The 16,845-nt window shown below is 40.7% G+C and overlaps 1 long non-coding RNA gene across 3 annotated transcripts in view; it reads right to left on the bottom strand.

The window, feature by feature from the left end:
* Positions 1-16,845, bottom strand: part of LOC147141072 (uncharacterized) — a 117,588-nt gene that overhangs the window by 57,120 nt on the left and 43,623 nt on the right. The window lies entirely within an intron of this gene.

The following is a 16,845-nucleotide window of genomic DNA, read 5'->3' as shown; positions in this document are numbered from 1 at the left end:
GGTATTTCAGACCACTCAAACCGCTCAGTAGGAGGAGTCTTTGCAGGGTTCACACTGCAGAACTGCTGGCAGTGTTGTACAGAAAAAAAACATTTAATAGGGACACGGTGCAGTATTCCTGAGTGGGATTTTAATTGCATAATTGCACACAGAGGGAACGGCGTCTTGCCAAAGACGCAGACAGAAATTATGGGCGTGTGTGCATTTACAGCATGTAAAGGCCTGAATTCCCTCATGGACGTAGTCATTTCACAACAGCGGGTGGAACTGTTGAGGGCCTTTTTAGGTTGACTTGTTAAGTTAACAGCCAACAATAGAGGTGCCACGGCTCGACCAGAATTATAGACCACGAAACTAAGAGTGTATAATGAAGCGGTTATTTTAAGGTGAAGTTACATTAAAATTGTTTACTGAATGTGAGAAAGTGGGTCGACGGGAACAGCAATCTCCTTTCCTGGCCTAGGCAGTACCAGAAGCATTTACCACCAAAACGCTTTCGACGCAATTATATTAATTATTCCTAACAGTCTATTTTTTTTCATTTTGTCGTGTTTCTCTAGGTTGCACTTCTTCTTATGTTTTTGTCATTTATAAGATAGCTTGATAGTGCTGTTATACGGCATTTTTGTGAAGTACAGGCAGTCCTCGGGTTACGTGGTACTTGACCTACACTGTTTTGACTTTACGACGCCTAGGTTTCGTCCGCCATTTTGTCTTCAGCCCTATAGTGTGTGTGAAAAAAAAAAATGTAGGATTTCCTAGCGATGCTAGTTCAGCCAAGAGGAAAGCCATTACGATGGAAACGAAGCTGGATATCGTCGGAGGAAGGCGAGACGCCGGCGAAGATCGGATATTTAGGGGGTATCAAAGCGTGAATTCCGGCTGACGCGGAAATTCGGTCTACGTCGCCAGCGTAAGAACGGAACTCGCTCGTAACTTGAGGACCGCCTGTAGTGATCATTTCAAAGTGCGACATGATAGTGGTGGTATTAAGAGGTGGATTAAGTGGGGAAATTCCACGGCATAATGGTTAGCAGTGTGCAGAGGATCAGTGGTTAGTCTATGAAAAGACACGACACGCGTGTTAAGTGTTTTTAATCCCAAACACACTGCACCTAAACAGCAATGGCAGACAACATGGTTCTTGCAGCTTATTATACTTCTCTGACAAAGCATATATTTAATACATTTTAATGCATCCACTGTAGTCATAACAAAGGCTATCCATAACATGGTTTCAGATAAAACAGACACCGTTATCCACTTGCCTGTGCAAACATGCAATGCACACATGATCGGTGTCACAGATACAGTACGTTACCAACCAAACAGCAGTGGCAAACAAGCTATTTCTGCCTTTGTGCTGAGAATGTTTCACATTTAATACAATATGAATGTGTGACAGCAGTCGCATGATTTAAATACAGTCCATTGAATTCAATGCGCAAATACTCCAATAAAGGTTATTCAGTAGATATGTCACAATATCGGCAATATCGTGATATCGCGATATTAAAATTGCCACAATATATCGTCATCATCATGTCACAATATTAATAGCAGCAAATCTGTTTAAAAGCCCAAATTGTTTTGCTGTTATTATGTACAAAAACTGAATATTGTGATGTTTTTTTTATATGAGCTCTTTTTTTAATAATATCGTGACCTTTTATACAGTATTGTGAGCTTTTTATATCGCGCTAACGTCCCTAGAATATCGTGAGAATTATCGTATCGTGAGGTTCATATTGTGATATTATCGTATTGTGACATTTAGATAATGACATCCCTACTATTCAGCAGACAGTTTTTGAGATTTTCTTTATTTTTTTTTTTTTCTCGTTGTTTTTGGTATTTAGTTTGCAATGCTTCCCAATTGTGTGCTCTTTTGATTAAATAAAGCCTACTTGATCAACTGATATGAAATTCCTTTAGCACCCAAGTTCATACAGCTTGGGATTGAGAACTATGCATGATAAAAAGATATGGCCAAAAGACTCACTTGTCTAATAATTGTGGCCACAGTGAGTACAGTCAAAATCTGATCAATGGAAAGTGCCGCCAGAGTAGTAACCGGTACCACCTCCATATGTGTGTGTGCGCCTCATCCCAACAATCAGCAACCATTAGGTTGACGCAGACGGCGTTTGCTGAACTTTGGTTCCCTGCGGCGATTAATGACAGTGCTTGGTGGTGTCACACGTGTCTGTGCCTCCGCTGGGATGCGGCAACACTCGCTGCAGGGGAGAGATGTACTAATCATGCACACGGCGGCAGATTTGGAACGTGAGACAGCACGGGCGGTTGTTACTCTGTCTTATTCTGACATCTTGTTTTTTTGTGTGTTTGTGTCTCGCACGTTAGGTAACGACGCAGTCAACTCAATAAATGAGATGCATTTTTCAGCTGTCATTCATTGGGTTGATACAATACCATGGTATGCTATTTCATCTGGTTAACTACAGGCTGGGAGAACTTCACCTCCCACCTGCCCCACACTGTACACTGTGTTCTCATCCACTCAGCAGCTTTGATCCTGCAGTTCAGCTAGGATTGCTCGCACAAAAAAAAAAACAGTAGATGGTGCAATTAGGTTTTACACAATCAGAATTTTCGGGGCAGATCGCCGATCAGTGAGCTAAAAAGAGAACGATATCCGATCACCGATCCGAAGACGGAGCAGTATGTCTATTTAAATCACTAGTTTATTTACTTATATGTATTTTTATTTTTTTAAGTGTATATTAATGAATATTTACATGTGAATATGCCAGTTTATAGCTGTTGGCTAGTTTCTACTATCTGTATTCCCTTGGCAGGTTGTACTATTTCAAGTAAACTTGTGTTCTGGTTACAGTGCATCAACAGAAACATTCCCAAGTAGTTTTGCCAATGTTTAGCAATCTTTGCAATGCCGCAAGGAAGGAAAGTAGTTGAAAAAAAAACAAGAAGTGTGATTTTAATATACGTAGTAACAATGTAGCTGCTTTCAAAACATGCCAAATAAAATGATATCTGTGTAAAATCTAGTTGCTATTCATTTCTTTATGTTCCATCCTTGCTTTGCTCCTCTGTCCGTGGACAGCAGCATGTTTAGAAGTATTCCATACACCTGCAGCGTACAATTTTACTCTGACTATGACAGGGGACAATTTGGGAAAAGGTAATACCCTAAAAGGATATTTTGGGGATGATTTCACCAAAGCTTTACTTAATAAAAAGAAACAAAAATAAATTAACATTAACTGTCTAGTACAACCCCAAAAAAGAAATTGCTCTTTCCTGTTTACTTTCTGTTTCGAGTTCTAGAGCCGCCTTGAGGCAGAAAACTAGCTGGGCAATGCAACAAATTTGTTGATTCAAGCGCTGGATTATTGGAATTCCTCATGATCGATAATCCATTTATCATGCCTGCCCTTTGTAATAGATTGGTTTACCAAATAGTTTATACCAGTTGCGGGCTGTGCATTTTGTATCTGGAATTTATATGACTTCCACTTCTCAATTCCACCACGATCACATCGCAATTACAAAACATCCCTACATTCCAATGAAAAACAAAAGAAAAGAACCTAACTGTCATCTAGAGCAATTCAGACTTGATATTAATCTAATATCATGACAAAAACATTTAAATAAAAGGCGTCACAATCAACAGAGATTATGATAATTAAATGGAGTAATGTTTGCACATCTTGGCTTCCTCTAATAAACCAATCATGGAATGGAAATATGCTGATGCCATCGAGGGTCAGCTCGCAGGCCTTGTGAGAAAGATTTTGAAATCTGATTGGTTAAAGAAGTGGTCCCATCATTGCTAATGTAGTTTACATTACATCTGCAAGAACTATTGATTCTGAAAGCCATGGGCAGATTAAACTGACATGGCAACACATCGAGGCTTAAATCTGACTAAACAAATACATCTTCACAGTACTGGAATGAGTTCAGGGAAGAGAAACACTACAAAATGAAAAGAAAAGACATTTGGAATAGATGAATACAATTTTATGGAACAAATGTTAGAATTTAGGTTGTAAATGTAGGTCATTGCTTCTGATGTGTTTTGACCAGCAGAGAAGGCCTTGCTTGCTTGCGTGTCTGTCACTGTTCTATAAATACATTTAGGAAACAACACTGAAAGGGTGTCATAATGAAAATGTTGATGCTTTCTTTCGAGGGGCGGAGCTAACCTTAACCCTAATCACGGTTAGCAGAGTACGGAAAAAGGGGGTTCGAAAGTTGTTGTTCGACGTTCAGGATATGGAACACTTTAGCAGGCTACACAACACAGGTTTTATCTGACGCTCATTTATGTGAGATTTTGGGTGCTTGAAAACGCAAATCAATCTAATAATGGCAAAGTTGTTAAACATTGTTATCGGGTTGCCTGTGAAATTATTTGACATGCTTGTTGAGTGCTCTTAACCAAAAGTACACCACAACCTGAATGCCCTGTCCTGATTATCGCCAAATTGTAAAATCCAATGTCTCCACTGCTTCGATATGTAGCAACAACCCGCCAAAAACTTGTTGATATAAAATTTGAATTCTACAAATTCATCAAGCCTTGATTCCCATCAAAACATCAATGTATCATGTCTGCCCTCAGTAATATATTCCACAACCTCCTCTGAACAGGTTAAGTACACAGTGGCGGTAATCCATCCCGATTCTTTCTTCAAATGTTCCAGTTCAAGACACTACAGCAAGGAGCTTTTTTTTTTAGACCGCTTTTTGCCTCGCAAGGACCTTCCTTAATCCAGGTTCACGGTCACAGACGTGTATGCTTTCTGACAGAAACACCGACGCTGGGTATGTAAGGGAGGGAGAGGGAAGGGCTACGCCGCTAATCTCCATCTTTTCCAGTGAAGTGTGCGCAGTGACAGACAAATGAGGTTGTCTAGAACTCATTAATAACATCAATAAAGCTGCCATTGCGCATCTCATTGCAATGCTCAGGAGTCACCGTTACGGCGTACGCAAATATTTCTCCTTTACGTCTCTGCTGGCCCCCTCTCTCAGTTGGCCGCCTGATTTGTGAGTCTGATGACTCAATCACAGGTAATGGAGACAACGGTTCTCCTCATTAAACTCCAGATCCGGCTGATATTTGCACCATGTTGTGCCTCAAAAGAATTGCTCGACGTCCTTCTCGCTTCTTTTTGTCCATGTACAACGCAGTAAATATTACCTACTAAATACGTGCGCCTCATGAATGATTTCCTCACGTTTGTACCCTTTTAGAGGACAAACCTTAACATCAAACTCGGACGCGATTGTGTTCTTATCATATGGAGAAAGAGTGGTGGTTCTATCTATCATGTTTTTGTAACAAGAAAGAACTGGCACAGGACATATACGCTTGCTCTGGTGCCAGTCCTACTTTCACAGTTTGGAAGGTGCCAGAGTAGTCAGATTGATCTCAAACACACCATGTGCTCCAAATTTAACTTGCACAAAGTTAAAGCGGCACCAGGCAAGAGTTGTTGTTTCACTCCCTGATAACGGACACAAGACATGCTCACAAAAAAAAAAAAGCCAATGAATGTACAAGGGGTTCTTAGTTGCCGGGTAACAGGGCATTCTCTTTTTTTTGTTTCCGTTTTTGCTGCCGTTTTTCATTTGATTTTCATTTCTGTACGGCCGAGAGGTGGTTTTCATTCACATATTTACTGGAAATATGTATTACTACAGCGTGAGCATAACTGCTGTGGGACGTGACAATTACAAAGCCCCTTTCATTTGTAATTTATCTATTCATTTAAAATTTTTAAAGAAAGGAAGTGAACACACTATCCCTCTATTTGTGTACCATGACAACTTAGAATACGGTAGGCAAGTATCTCACAGCATGTCCTAGGGTTTATCTGTCTTCTCGCATTGCTCCATTTGGTTGATTTGAAGCTTCTTGCCACCACACAAAAGACCGAGGGGCGATCAACAGTAATTCTCTTCCAGTTCACTGGAGCTTCACTTAAATCAAACAGCTAATGTTTAAAGAGACTCAATGCCCTCAAGGACACCAAGAAAGTCGCCGATCTAATAGAACTTGTGACAAGGATTTTGTTTTGGGGGTGGAGATACAGGTAGAGGCAGGTATAATGCAACGCATTTATTGGGTGCGAGTTTATTCCTTGCCGTTACTAAATTCTGACGAGCTAGGGCTGGCTAGCTATCGCAATCAAACACTGTCCTTCCATGGTTCATCCAAGTAAAGAATTGTAGCCTCCATGGTGGCAAATAAGGTACACTTTGGTCAAGTAGCGTTCTTAAAAAAAAAAAGGAGAACAAAGGGTAGCTGCATGCGCAGGAAGAGATAAAAGAAAACAGAGAAGCTAGGCCAACCGCTAAGATAAATGTAGAGCAGCGCAACACCAGAATAAGTGCAAAGGTGATAGACTTTAAATGTGGCACAACAGTGGCATAAGCAAGAACGGCCACATCATGGATCCCCTTTTTTTTTCTCCATTTGTGTTCTGTTTTCACTTTTCACTGTCCCTTCATAAACCTTGTTTTGTCTAGCTGCATTTTTGATAAATATCACATGTGGCCCACGGGGCATAATTTAGCACGACCGCACCCAGAAAAGCCATTCTTGCTGCTCACAATTTAGACAAAGCAAATCAAACACTTTAAAAAAAAAAAAAATGTTGACTTTTGAAAACTTTGTCTTACTGCGGAACTATAAAGTGAGATCATAGGAGATGAAACCTATTAGATGCCTCGCCAAACTTGCAAAGAATGACATTTCACAGAAAATGAAAAATATCAAAGTATAGTCTGATCTTATGTGAGTATTGCGACTCTGCGCTTTGGGGTGAATGTGAATTAGCTATATGTCGATTCAGTGTGTAAAAGTGTATGTGTGCATGATGATTGTCTTGTCTTGCTGTCTGTCTTGCTCTCTCTGGCCACTCAGTGCCACCGGGGAAATAAACAGGAGCAGCACAGCAGGGCTAATTAAACACTGCTCCTTAGTGCCGCAGCCAGCAAACCACTGCAACTTGGATCCGTCACGATCTGACAGCACTTGCCGCCAAACACTCACCGTCGCCATGACCACCAAGGAAGGCGACGGAAGGGGTGGCACAGCAATCCCCACAGTGATTAGGGAATGTGTTGTAATAATTTAGCTTTAAGCCTGTGCTACATTATAAAATGTTAGCAATCTCAGAGCCACGATGCACCATGTGAAACGGGCGGATCATCAGCAATGGTGCTTGCATTGAACCTTGGCTACAATGAAGTAAATATCACGGTTGTATCATCGCGTCACCAGTTTGCGTCACGGCACACATTTAAAGGCGGAAAAGGAAAGGGGACACACGTAATAATCGGGCCTAAATTGTGCATTTTTCTTCCTGTACGATTACGTTTTCAGAAGCCTGATTATCTGACGTCTCTAAAGGATTATCCTGATCCATTATCTTGTGGTGTAGTGAGTTAAGAGTCATTTTCCCTGATCTGTTCGGAAAAGGGTCAGGAGCTCTATAATTCCCCGTGATGAACGTATTTGTGATGTCCTCCCAACACAAACTTTTTCACAACAATCTATGCTTGCACTCAAGGATTACATACGATATAGTGCTTTTTGAACATGGAGCTTTGCAAAAGCCGAATAATAATCCTGATCATTTGAATCAGGTGTGTTGGAGGAGGGAGACATCTAAATTAGGCATGGATAGGGGTTTTCAACGACCGGACTTGGGCACGCCTATTTTTGACTGTAGCTTTCTGCTACAGAACCTGAACAACCCCGACCTGCAGAAAGCCTGAGTGATTAAGGTAGCCCCCGCCTGACGTACTAAAGGTGGTGACGGAGATGTGGCAAGAGAGGTAGCCTATAACCCGTATCCCACTGAGCAGTGAAGGTTTGCGACCTTTAATGAACCCTGACGAAAAATCAACATTAACTACGTTCGCAAACATCTCGCAGAGCTTCGCCGCTCAGTGGGATACGGGCTCAAGCACTAATCTAAAGGCAAGAGCTGTGCAAACTCCACTGCCTAGCCTGCAGCTAGCCAACATCCCATCACTCGACAATAAGACAGATGAGCAGAGAGCCAGTACTACCAGCCCCAACTTGAAATCCGGGAATGATGTACTCTGATCTTTACGGAAACTTGGATAGATAACAAAACGCCAGACTCGGCCATCTAGCTTCAGATGCACTCCATCTACCGAGCGGACCGCACAGTCACCTTGGGCAAAAACAAAGGTGGCAGAGTATGTGTCTTTGTCAACAGGAGATGGTGTGCAGACTTTCAGGTGATGGAGAAATACTTCTAGTGGACATTGAACTGCTGATAGTAAAGTGCAGAGAAATGTAATTTACCAAGGGAGTTCATTGCTGTGTTCATGTTGACCGTATACTGTATTTACCACCGCAAGCCGATAAAAAATACAGTTCTCGACTTTCGGACGTCATTGATAAACATGAGACATTGCACCCAGACGGCGTGCTTATTGAAATGAGAGAATCCAACCACTGCAACCTCAGAATTGTTCTCCCAAAATACCAACAGCATATGAGGAACTAACACACCGGACCAAGCAATGCAGCTCCTCAAACAGACCCTCCCGGTAAACAAAAAGCAACTTGTACTTCAGGACTGCTTTAATACAACCCATTGGGATGTGACTGCCGCTGTTATTGAGGACTGCTCTGTAAATTTAGAGGAATATGCCTTGGTCGTGGGCATTGTGAGCATGCGTTTCCAACATCCACTGACATTTTCGTCTGGTCTCATCAATGAAACCTCGCACACGTCTTGTCATGATTCAGTCTTCAAAGAGCCATGTTTTTCTCCTTACCGTCAATTTGTCATCATGAGAAAAAAGTGGACTCGATGAAATCGTTTCACTAGTTATGATGTTAAGAATTGGAATGCGTGCACGGCAGTTAGAAAAAGCATAATCCACCTTATTTTTATCATGCCGTTTTTTTAAATTAACGGAAACGACACAAAATGTTTTGTGGGCTACAGTTCTACAGAAAGAGCAGAGCTCTTAAATGTCCTCGCGCGATTTCTTTTCAGTTCGTTTCTTTTTATCACAGTCAATATAGCGTAGTTTTCCCGGTTCTTTTGTTAATAAACTCATGTAAGGAGTCAATGATCGGATTGAGGATGAGTTCAATTTTGAAATAAACAACTAGCAATGTCAAACACAAGATATTTACAGTGCACTGGAAATCATTCAACAAGAGTCTCTGAGTCTGCCCATCTTCCAGATCCTATTCTTTTTTGTCTGTCTGCCTCTGTGTACAAATTGTAGGGATTTTCTATCTGCTATCTTGAAAGCGTTGGCCCTGACATTATGTATTGTTATAGAATAGCTCATAATCTTCCAGTCTGGAACTGCGTGCATGCCTTTGTTCAACAAATATGCAACCCTTTGACATTAGAAAGTATGATGATAATTGCCCAAAACTTCTAAAATATTACTCAAGTGATTTTGAAAACAGTGACAAATGATATCTAACAGAAGTCTCCCTTGATAAGAAGTCTGCTACCGTAACTCAATTCACCTTTTCTCTCAATTTGTGTTCCTTGTCATTTGTATTTGGCAGTGATTGCTGCAACTGTATTGACTGGATGCCATTTACATCATTTTATGGAGTCTTCTTATTAGTTGGTTGCTTCACACAGACTGCGTGATGATTTCTCTAAATATCCCACACTGCTTGATAACGTCCGCACTTATTAGTGCCATGAAAAGTACATGTTTCATCTTTGCCTCTGTCTCACTGCGAGATGTACAATTACAGTTTTTCAGCCACAACGGGCCAATTTTCCAACAACCATTTGTCCGAAATGAGCAAAATTGTAGTGTTGCACAAGCATTAAAATAACAAATTGGAACCCTTTTAACATCACATTTGGCTGCCCAAAAAAAGTAAAAGGTCTCTCATCCAGGAAACAGCTACTCGAGCCGTCTATTGTATTCGTATACGAACCACGACACCTATTGTTTGTTTGAGCTGTACCCACTCGACAGCAGTTCACGTTCACATTGCTTTTGCATCGTTCATGAGTTCATTTCAAGTTTAACCTGGACAACCTAATTGAAAAACAGCATGAAAAGCAAAAGTAATGTGCTTTCAGAATGGACTAATCACATTCAAATGCATGTAAAATGGTCAATACACACCTGCCAGCATTTAATGAGACTCAAATAAAGTCCATCTGTTGGATTTTCAGACATTTCCTTAGTTGCATTTCACAGCAAAGCTTCCAAAACATCCTTGACAGAAGATTTTTAAAGATGTTAAATGGAAATCAACCCCAACTTATTTTTTTCAAGAATATGTTGTAAGCAGGCCCACTAGATGAAACATGGCATTCTGATTAATATTGTGTTTGTGGAATATGAGTTAAGAGGCAAAATCCACCCCTTTTTAGCCAACTCAGGGACCCTGTATATGAATAAAATAAATTACTACTACTAGTACTAACGCCCAAATTTTAATATTGAACCATTAAATGGCTTTGTAAGCATATAAACCGATCTGATGGTATAAGCGAAGTGGAATATGTCAGGACGCAGCAGGAGATGTTACATAGGCTGCTTTCCCCCTCCGGTCGATAACGAGAGAAATGTTGAGTATAAATGAAATATAAGAGCTGCACTCGTGTGATTTATAATACCTTCCCGGAGCGCGAGCTGTTCCTAACTGCGTTTGGTGTGGTCTCGCAGGAAATTACGACAAGCTTTTGTGAACGCTCGCGCGAGGGTGTGAATTGGATGATTGAGAGCAGTCCGACCTTAGTTCTAATGCAGCGTTCCTCCTGCAGAACTCTGTAAGCGTCTTGCTCAGGTTTCAGTCGCTGTGTTTCTCATAGATTTTCCCTTTGTACAAAATACAGCACGACAGCAGTGATGTTGGCAAAAAAACACAAGGCATCATGTTTGAAACAGAGCAACAAGGCGCACCGTACCACCGTCATCTGATCTACTCAGCATTTGGTTTGTCTCCTCTAACCTTGTATACAGTGTATTTCATTTGACCTCTGGACACTCCAGGTGCCACTTAAAATAAGCAGCTCCGTCTCTGGTGCTATTCTTAAACCACTTACACTGCCAGACGGAGAGGAAGCTCATTCCCAGTGTGATGTTTATCTGACTTTTTCCACAGGCCTGCATGCGACTCAGTGGGCTGTGATTGCAAGCAGAGCATATCTGATGGCAGGGGGCTCTTCCAGTGTCACCTCACTGGATGCTGTACAGGTTAGCGAACTGCTTGGACTGTTTCACAATCCTTGTTTCCTTGTCATATTTTCACATGTGCAGCTTCAAAGGTCTGGATTTCTTTGGGAATATGGCGTTATCAAATTCCAACGAAAAGGAAATCAGCAGCAAGAACAACTTCTGGGTGCGCATAAATTAGAACCAATGGACTGAAGATATAAATCTTACTACTGCAATCCTTGGTGGTTTTAGCTTACCACCGCCCGCACTGAGGGCGGTCCAATTCCAAAAAGTAGCTAGTACCAAAAAAAAACAAAAAAAAAAACAACAGTTGACATGCAAACTAGAATGAAACTCAGAAGAGCGCAGACCTCCACCGAAGCTCGACAACCACAATCTGAATCAGCACCAAATGGTACACCATAGATGTCAACCATCATATGGCAGAATCTTGTCAATTTAAATTGATGCATTTTTGACTGAGAAGTAAAAAGGTCACGGTTGGATTCTCCCTTGACCATCCCTTGGTTACCAGAAGTGAGCATTTTACTAAATTTTGCTGGTCCATCATTTGTCATCCATCAGAGGCCTGGGTACCCGTCCGTCATTTATCAGTCCGTCATTTTTCATGACGAACCGTCAGTTCATCAGTTAATTATGTCAGTTAGTCTGTAACAAGTCCGTCAGTCTGTACCACCACCCCAATTTTTTTTTAAAAATCATTAGCAAAACAGGACTGACAGACAGTCACTGGATGCGGTTAGTGACACACTGACTGCTTGGTCCGTCATTTTTAAAGTGTCCCACCATTCGTCAATCATCAGTAAAATGGGCGTCCGTCAATAACCGACCGGTCCGTCCGTCTGTCTGACGGAATGCCAACCTCTGTCAGTTACATTATATTGCATAATCTTACCCACGCTAGCAAAACAACCAAGGCAAAATCTAACAGCCTTAGCTGATTTTAGGAATGGCACTAATAATTACTCAACTCATTGATTATTATGAATTTTGTCGATTGTGGGAATGTGATTGCTGTTCAACCACATCTTGAAGCAATTGTGCCAGAAAATTACACCTTCATAAAACTCAATTTTACATTGCCAAAATGTCCAGCTGCTTCTCTCCCACAAAGATATGTGCTTTGCATTTAAAAGACCAATTCAGACTTGCTGCAAGGACCGAGACAAGGACCTCGGAAATCTTAAATGTCAAATATAAATGTGCCATCCTAAGTGATACATTTAGTCCCCAAGCAACCTTGAGGAAACTTGACATGGATGGATGTTTTCAAACAGGTAAGGCCGGTGCTTCTCTTTTTCATACCCTTATAAAGGGTTGATTACCATATAAATATATAGTCAGATCTAATATGTACAAACAGAGACTCATTTAAACTTTTAATCCAACAAGATTAGTAAAACAACACTATAAAATGCATCCCACTGGTTCCAGATGTTGTTCACTAATGTATCCAGCAAAACACGGTCTGGGTTTCACAGGAACCCAGAGACCATATTAAGACATTTAATTGCTGGCAGCAGAGCGAAGGCAAAACTAAACATTTTGGGAGGACATTTCCTTCTTCTTGATTCATAACATCAGTTGGGGGTCAGTGACTTACAAAACCACAAGGCCTCTTGTAATGGTAGCCACATGTGGGCTGTGGGTAGAGCTTTGTCATCGAGAACCCACGGTGTTAATGAGCCGGAGCATTAGCTTCGACACCTTAGCCATCATCTGAATTGAATTTTGTTCGTCTGCCTTCAGAAAAATGTTCTCAAAGATTTTTTCACAATAAAGCCTAGTCAGTTTTCCTTCGTTAGCTCACGAGAATGGCTCTCCGTGGACACAAATTACCTGACCATATCCTTGCAGGGTTTCCGCCATCTGCTCTGTTTGTATTCCGTATGCAGACTACGTCAATCAAGTCGAGATACACGCTGCTCTAAATGACTTGACTTTGGGGGTAATAAGGACATCATCTGATCGCTAAACTTTGAGTGAATTTTTAAAGATCATCTGTCTCCTTCACTTGGGAGGCCAGACCTGTGATTGACTGGCAATCTGTCCAGGGCGTAGCCTGTCTCTCACCCTATGCCAGCCGGGATAGGTTCCATCTACTCTGCACATGATAAGTGGTAACAAGACTGAATGTAGTTCATTTCCCATCTGTATTGTGTGTTTCAAATATTTGCAGGAGATTTTCATTTACTTCTCAAATATATGTATGGTATGAAATGAATCTTTTGAGCTTCATAGTAGTTGTTTTTGAATTAACAATTATTTCTATCTGGGTAAGGCAAGCTTACGGAGCCTGTTATGACTGAAGTCCAATTTCTGAGGGGTAAACCAGAGTAACATTGAGTAACAAAGAGTGACCTTGGATGCAGACATACACAGGAAACTGGGAGCTGTTACTGAGGAAACTGGCAGTGTTACAAGCAACCACGGTCACACTAGTAAGCACTCGGAAAATCCAGACAAAACCGGACAGGGAATATCAAAATAGTGTAAATCTAGGGAAGGTCAGAAAAAGGGGAGTCAAACAGGCTGGAAAACATGAATGCTTGGATGGAAATTCTGGCAAGGTTTTGAGGGAAACATCAGCTTATAATAGGAAAGGGTTTGATATTGTCACTATACGAACACTGTCGACAGACAACAGTGTCGACAAGTGTGAAAACTAACACCAAAAAAAAAGAGGACAGATTGTTCTATGACTTTTGCATGTGATCACATCACCATATGTCTGTATTTCATAAAAATGCGCCATGGACGACTGGCTAATTTTCTCCCCTGATATTGACCAACATGCGTCAATCAGACTCAGTTCAGTTAAAATATACCTTTATTGCCAATCATTTTCTCACAGCAGGATGTTCCTTATCAATAGTTTTCGGCACTTTATCAAAACAACGTAATGCCAAAAAGAACAATCTTACTTTCATTTGTCCTGCCCATTTGTCTAAAATGTCTTCTCTTCAGTCACTGTGTGCTTTGGGAAATTGATCATTTATTTTCTAAAAGAGGCACTTTACAGGGGTCTTGTTGCTGATAGATTCAGGCACAGTCTTCGATCACAATTGAGCTAATGATTGGTGAGTATTTGCCATTATGTTTATCTATTTGAATGGTAGACTTCCATTTTCTTCCATTAGTCTTTTCTTTCCATTCCGAGTTGGAGAACATTTTAGCCAAGCACCCTATAATTCTCTGCACTTCTGTGAACTTTTTCACCTCTCCAATCAATGTTTTGATTCAAGTACACTGCTCTTCTGTAAAATGTCTCGAAAAAAGCAATTTCTTAGATTTTCAGAGAGAAACTGCAATCTTAATCCTTAAATAAGGGCCAGCTGATTGACACCTGTTCTGTCACAGAGTAAATTACCTCGCTAATTGTACGATGTGCTGCTATTATTTTGAACACGGCTCTTTCATTTAATCATTCAACTACACAGACTCGGAAGCACGTATATCAGTAATTAGTAATGTAATTTCAACCTAAAACCCTGATTTATCTGGTTAGTGTTGTTGGACTGCTATTATTTTGTTGAAGAACAAAATAATGTTTTGAAGAACAGTTCTGGTGGCCAGGAGAGATACACAAAACTTGTTTTCATTGGTTGCCGAACACAGATAACTTGTTTGAACTAATCCAAACTGTGGATGACTATCAGTCTGCATTTGCTTTTATTGTGACACATAACTACAGCATCTGCTGATACCACGATTGCTTTCGTTGTTTTCCTCTGTTAAAGGATGACAGAATGCAGTTGGACTGTGTTGCTGAATGGCAACCAGTTGTACAATCTACAGCACTCGGTGATATAATAGCACTGAGCTGTTGTTCCTTAGAAAACGACAATAGTGGCCATTTTTCTTATATTTGGTGTCCAGTATGTCTCCCAGGTGACTCTCTATTAAGATGCTCTGGATTATTGTGAAGCATCCCCAAGCTTGCTTCACTTCATGCGTCATTGTCCTTGGTGGCAATGGCATCATTGTACTGATGTGAGCGCTGATGCCTGCTGGCTGCTATTACATTCTGCGCTAGTGGCTTCAAACACCACCTCAAGGTCTGTTGTCAGTCCTTGCTTTTTAACCTACAGAGCAAACAGGCAGTATTTATGTATGGACATGCTTCGCAACAAGTCTTGTCTACAGGGTGCTAACTTTCCTACATTTGGATAGGGTATGACTAGTGACTACTAATGAAAAAAGCTCAATCTTGCCCTCGCATGCACTGGACCGGAGACAATGCAGGGTAAAGCCATTGGAATAGCGATTGAAAGTTTAAAAGACAGCCGTTTAAAATTAGAGGCAGAACGGCGGGTACTATTTTTTTCCACAACGGTGCAAATACCAAAAGAAAGAATACTCCACCCATGTGTAGTTAAGACTGCGCTATGCGCTGGTCTTCCTTGACCTGTGCACAAAAATATCACCCTGCATTTTTCTTTTCACAAGAGACCTTGCTCGCTGTCTGTTTTTTGATTTGATAAAAAGATATATTTTGTATATTTCACCCATATTCTGTGCCTGAGCACCAGTTGTTGTGAAGGCCCTCTTTCAATCTTTATTTATTTCTTTATATATATTTTTTTCTGACGAATGAATCACCTCTATGGCGCCTCAACATGCTGAAAAATGTACATATTTTTGCAAGCATAGAGAACATGTTTTTGGCATCCCCAAACATACAGGGGCCATTTCATCACTGCTTGCATCTTAAATTTATATCATATTCTCGGATCTCTCTTGGACACCAAACAACCCATAAAGCACGGGCAAGTAAACCACTGCTGTGTCTTTTTGTTTTTGCTTTATAAATACACCATATGATCACTGACTGCGAAGGCTATGAATTAAATAGACCTGGCCAGCATCGCATATTTTCACTGATAATGTGTCATGTGATGGAGGGCTTGTTTTATGCCGTACAGTAAACACTCCCCTCTAACCCTTTGCTGCTGTCCTTTCAGCATCTGTGCGGGCACGTAAATGCGCGAGTAATGAACTGCCTCCATACAGTTAAGTGCACGCAGGTGGTTGGTGGGTGGCTGTATAATGACACTCAAGATGTTCCTCCAGTGGCCTGTCTTACTAATGCAACCATTAAGGAGAGTAATTGTGTCCAGAGCATAATGATTTGCATGGAAGCAAATGTATAAAAATGAAATAGAATTGGAATTGCATGTAAATGAGATCAAGATTGGGAGTTTTTCTGTAAAAATAGTATATAGAAACAATTACCAAGGTTTTTAGTGTAAATAAACATCATTTACTACACGTGAAATGTTACTACATGTGACAAGGCATAAAAAGGGTTCTGTAGAAAATGACTCAACGGTTCAGTGGACTAAATTTAAATTTATAGTAATGTCCAGCCTTCAGGCTGCACTGTACAGAATCTAACAAACACAAGACAAACTACGGAATTCATAACATATAAATAAGGGAATTTACATATAATTATGAATTCACCAAAAGTACAGCCAGATAAATGTACAAAGTCGCAACATATGAGAACTGGATTAGACAACAGGTCAACCGAAAGACAATCAAGGTAAAGCGGCGTAAATTATACGCCATCTGATTGTCATATCAATCAATCAATCAATCAATCACATTTTATTTATATAGCACTTT

The sequence above is a fragment of the Filicampus tigris genome, chromosome 10 (genome assembly GCF_054856515.1).
Source record: "Filicampus tigris isolate MCC_2025a chromosome 10, RoL_Ftig_1.0, whole genome shotgun sequence".
NCBI classification, from domain to species: domain Eukaryota; kingdom Metazoa; phylum Chordata; class Actinopteri; order Syngnathiformes; family Syngnathidae; genus Filicampus; species Filicampus tigris.
The sequence above is the reverse complement of the archived record's forward strand: the minus strand, read 5'-3'. Positions and strand labels throughout refer to the sequence as shown.